The sequence below is a fragment of the Notamacropus eugenii genome, chromosome 3, assembly GCF_028372415.1.
Source record: "Notamacropus eugenii isolate mMacEug1 chromosome 3, mMacEug1.pri_v2, whole genome shotgun sequence".
Taxonomy (NCBI): Eukaryota; Metazoa; Chordata; class Mammalia; order Diprotodontia; family Macropodidae; genus Notamacropus; species Notamacropus eugenii.
In genome coordinates this window covers 189040713-189046138 of record NC_092874.1, presented here as the reverse complement: position 1 = coordinate 189046138, position 5426 = coordinate 189040713, and the positions used below count along the sequence as shown (strand labels likewise).

The 5426-nt window shown below is 36.7% G+C and overlaps 1 pseudogene; it reads right to left on the bottom strand.

The window, feature by feature from the left end:
• Positions 1 to 2260: 2260 nt before the first annotated feature.
• On the bottom strand, positions 2261 to 4033 carry LOC140531935 (E3 ubiquitin-protein ligase UHRF1 pseudogene; annotated as a pseudogene).
• Between the last annotated feature and the right edge of the window lie 1393 nt (positions 4034 to 5426).

Genomic DNA, 5426 nt, shown 5'->3' with positions numbered 1-5426 from the left:
TAGAGAGGATTTACTGATCACTCCACCATCCTGCTTCCTGCAAGTTCAAGTAGGTGACTTACAAATGTTTAATCTGCCAGCTGTTACAGCTGACATCCAGGACTCAGTGGCTGTCACTCACTTGGCTCTGCTGATCTCTCCCTCTGGGCTGCCACTCAGATGTTCTACCTGCTGCTTTCTCCGGACTCCCTGGGCTCTCCTGGTCCACTGAGGTGGATGCACTGCATTGTGTGCTGTGGGCTCACCTCCATGGAACAGATCCTTCTGGTCGATCTTCCAGTCTGTCATGGGCTGTGAATCTGCCACAGTAGGTCTCCTATTGGGTTCTGCACCTCCAAAGTTTGGTCAGATTCTCTCCTTAGAGGTATCCAAAGGAGTTTGTTTAAGAGCTTAGGTGAGTGGTTGCTCTTACTCTGCTATCTTCGTCAACAGCTTTCTTATCTTTTTGTTTTGTTTTGTTATTTCATCTGAAGCAGAATAGATTCTGCTCTAGCTCCTTATCTTTACTCTGTGTGTCTCTCTGCTTCAAGTGTGTTTCTTGTAAACAATATGTTGTAGGATTCTGGTTTTTGATCCTCTGTGCTATCTGTTTCCATTTTATGGGAGAATTCATCCCATTGACATTACAATATATTGCCTTCAATCTATTTCTTTCCTCCTGTTCCTCCTCTCTCTCCTTTTGCTCTTTCTTCCCTCACTAGTGTTTTGCTTCTGTCTACCACTTCCAAAAGATCTGTCCTCTCTTCTGTCAGTCCCTTCCCTCCTACTCCTCACCTTTACTTAATCTCCTCCCCTCCTACTTCACTGTCAGTTAAGATATATTTCTATACTCAACTGATTCTGCATATTGTTGCCTTTTTGAGCCAATACTGATGAAAGTAATGTTCAAGCAATGCCCATCGCTCACCCTTCCATCTTCCCCACCATTGTAATAGGTCTTTAGTAACTCGTCATTTGAAAAAATATACCCCATTCTAACTCTCTCTTTGTACTCATTATATTTCTCTTTCTCACCCTTTAATTATTGTCATTCCCTTCAAATCACCTTACGCCCATACCTTTGTCTTTATATATTCTTTTTAGCTATTATTAGTAATATAATTTTTTTATCTTTAAATCTTTTATTTTGCAAATTTAAAATCTGTACATGTGAAAACAAAATCCAAACTTTTTAGAAAAAATTCCACACAATGTTTCCTTATTTTTATTTTATCCACTAATACTCTACCAATCATTGGTACTGTCAGAAAAAGTGAAGAGCCATTCACAAAAAAAAAAAAAATCAAAAAAATTAAAACTAAGTTATCTTTCTTAGTTCAACTATAGTAACTGAAAAATTTTTCATTTGGAAAAGTGTCTTTAAAAAAGACTCTCACTTACATAATTCTCCATTTAAAATGGAAATGCATTTAAAATAATAATAAAGTAAATTAACCAAAATGCACCCTAGCAAAGAAGAGTTTCAAGGTTTGCAATCTCATGCTAATGACTTTTGGCTATAGCATTCCATTTACAAAGGAAGAAATCTAATCTGTTTGGCAATTTCAACGTTTCAGTTCTAAAAAGAACCCAGTCTTTTCAAAATGGATCAAAGGCACTGTTCCACAGTGGCATTCTGAACCTGAGACAGCATCTGGCTGAAGAACCAGTTTCCTCAGTAAAAGAAATGTCTAGCTGATGTAGCATTCTTTACTTCCCCCAAGCAAATTCAGGGTGAGAGTTTTTTAAAAAATATATTAAACATAAAAATAAACTGGTAGAGAATGACCTTGAAAAAGAGCTTAACCCATTGTAAGCAAGACTTTTTTCTTTAAATAACTTCTCAATAAACCATCTAATCAACAGGTCCAAAATCATCAGGGATCATCTTAGAGGATTTGAACATCAAAATATTCCCAAAGAGCTGAGTACACTACTACCTTTGAGAGAAGATCCAAAGACTTTACAAAGATTGTTCTAGCAACCAGGCCACATTCTATGTAAGAGAGGGAACTTTTGAGAACTCAATGTCAGGTTCATTAGCAGCCTTTACCAAAAGTAGGAAAATATAAACCAATAAACTTTAGGTTTTAGAAAAAACTGAAAGCAGTATTTTTTAAATGTCACAACACATATAAAATAAATCTTCAAAGTTTAGACTTTAAGAATTTAGGGAAGAAAAATATTCACAGGGAAAAGATGAAACTTTAAATCAACCCTAAAGGAAACCCACTGTCAAGTTTTACCACCAAAATAAGAAAGCAGTGCTGGACAGACAGAATCACTGCCAGTTGCTATACCCTGGGAAGAGTTGATTGATGATAGTTTGCAGTGGCTGATTCACTTACATATTGTAAGATTTACCCAGATAATACCAACAAACTGGTCAGCTGTAAACCTCAGCTTGGGAAGGATAGGTCCAAACAATCCTTGCAAACACAGTGGTAATTGACTGAAATACTACCTCTTGACAGCAAATACACAGGAATGTTTATTCCACTTTATTCAGAAATTTCAGTAGATCTTTCAGGGCACCTAATACTTCATTCCACAGTTTTTTCATTGGATGCATCATTCTTGATGAGAGGCGTCAGCTGGGAGTTAAGGTTGTATGGTTCCACTTAAATTTCACTATATTCAGAGAGGCCAGAAAAGCCTCTATACCCCTGTTGTCTTCCTTTTCCTCTTCCCCTTTCATTTCCTTGGAGATGTCAATTTCTCATCATTGCTCTTGTTATTTTCTTTTTCCTTCTCTTTGTTAGTAACTGCTTTCAAATATCCTTCAGGATATTACATTGTTAAGGCCAGTCTTCATCCTGTCTTTCTCTTCTCTTGTCAATGGGACAGGTTCATCATCATCCTGAGAAGACCACACCATACAAGAAAACCAGATTTCCCTTTTTCTGGTTGCTACTTCACTATTTGTATATTCCATCATATCTGTTCCCTTCAGCTGGGGTATATTACTGTGTTTCCCTCCTTTAATATTTCTTACCACTCTGACTGACTTCTCAGCTTGCTAGTCCTTGGTGAGGAGCTGAAGTTTCACCTCCATAATTAATAGGAGCACTTCAGTTCAAATTCAGAACTCTGTTCATGTTGGTGAGTTTATGACAGGACTATTTTGAAGTCCATTTGTTGCAGAAAGGTCTCTGCTCATATAAGTGAAAGACTTGCCATGGTCTATATCATGGTCATAACCCCTTGCCAGGACCAAACAATAGGAGCCAGCTCTTTTTCTGCTGTTTATGCTTGCCACATGGAGCCTATGGACACCATATTCACCCATCAGCACTCTGAATTTCCACATAGTGCCAACGGACATGCCAGTCACTGGTTCATAGTGTTTAGAATGAACAATAGTGTACTCCCTTGTGTGATCCTCACATGGATACTCTTGGACCAGTCTTTCAAATGACAATGTAGGAGATATCATATGTGCCTTCTTTTTGCTCTATATTAACCTCTTCCCTGCCAAGACAATTTCACTGGCATTCCAACATTCAGAACAATACCAATCATCTAGAATCCAGCTCAGTGTAGGACTGAGGCAATAAATGTGGAAGGTCATGTCATGATTATCACATATCAGCTGCTTGTCAGGGTCTTGCTTTCCTCTGCACACATAGCAGGCACACATTCTGCACATCTTAATGGGGTTATGTTTATAGTGTTTACAAATAGTGCCACTCTGTGTTTTCAAAGGTTTTCTAAAACCAACTGGACTCACACTTTCAGTGTGGTCAGTTTTGTAAACTTCATCCACAAGTTATTCTGCAGTTATTCAGAGAATCCCCCACATCCCCAAGCAATAAGTTTGCATAGATTCCTTAACAGTTCTAGTTTCCCATTTTCAAAGGATCTCAGCATAACACCAGAAGCCCCACTCCTTGGGGTCATGAAGATTACAGTTCATCATCACAATTTATCCAACTTCTACCTAATACCATTTGAGTATTCTTCAGATCCAAGCTCTTACATCTTTTAAACTCAATATCATGACACCATTTTCTGAAGAGTCTTCCTATTTCAAATGATAGATAATGGTAGACATTTCAAATGACAGATAATATCCTCTATTATCTTCTGAATGGCCACTTAGTCATTTACTGGCTGCTGCTCTTTTTTTCCTTGTATCATTTATCAATATGTTTTCAAACTATGCTCACACCTTCATATCCTAGGCATGTACATATTCATTGATCTCTGAGTTCTATATCTAAAGGAATATAAATTTTGATCACTGAAACCTAGGGAAAATCTCATAGTGATACAATTTTTAAGAATCACAAGTGTCATCTTGCAATGTAGGGATGTTAACAGTTTAGCTGTATTGAATCCCTTATGCTTTCTTTTCTCTTTTTGTCTGTTTATGTTTCTCATAGGTTTTGATATCAGAGATCAAATTTCTGTTTTAATTCTGATCTTCTCCTTATAAAAGCTTGAAGTCTTTCTATTTCAATGAATTACCAACACCACCCACCCCACCTGATGATGCATTATACTTAAATTTGCTGGGTAAGTGATTCTTGGCTATTGTTCTAGCTTCTTTGACCTCTGATCTTCTATGTTGCAGCTGCCAAAGTCTTGTGTAATCCTGAAGCTCCCTGATATTTGAATAATTTCTTTCTGGCCACTTGTAGTATTTTTTCTCTGATCTGATAATTCTGAAGCTTGGCATATTGTTCCTTAGGGTCTATTTTTCGGGATCTCTTTCCTGAAGTGTTCAGTGGATTTTTTCAGTGCCTGTTTTGTCCTCTAGTTCCAGAACATCAGAACAGTTTCCTTGAAAATTTCTTGAAAGATTCTATCCAGATCCTCATTTTGATTATGGCTCTTTGGTAGTCCAATGATTCTGCTATTGTCTCTCCTAGATCTATTTTCCAGGTCAGTTGTTTTGCCCATGAGGTATTTTACATTTTCTCCTATTTTTTAATTGTTGTGAATTAGTTTGATTAATTTTTGGTGACTTATTTAGCTTCCACTTGCTTAATTCTAACTTTTAAGAGATTTATTTCCTCAGTAAGGTTTTATACTTTCTTTTCTAGTTGGTCATTGTACTTTTTAAGGAATTGTTTCCTTCCATAGATTTTTGTATCTCCTATTCCATTTGGCCACTCTGTTTTTAAGTAGTTTCTTTCTTTTTTCAAACTATTGAGTTTTTTTTCATAATTCTCTTGCATCACTCATTTCTTTTCCTAATTTTTCTTCTACATCTCATATTATTTTTAAGCTCCATGTTTAGCTCTTCCATGATTCTTTTCTGGGGTTGGAACCACTTCCTATTTTTCTGTAGAGTTTTGCCAGTTGGTGTTTTGACATTATTCTCCTCCTCTGAATTTGTGTCTTGATCTTCCCTGTCAGAATAATAGCTTTGTATGGTCACACATTTTTGTTTTTATTGTTGCTGTTTGCTCATTTTTTTAGTTTCTTCCCTTTCTTTTAAA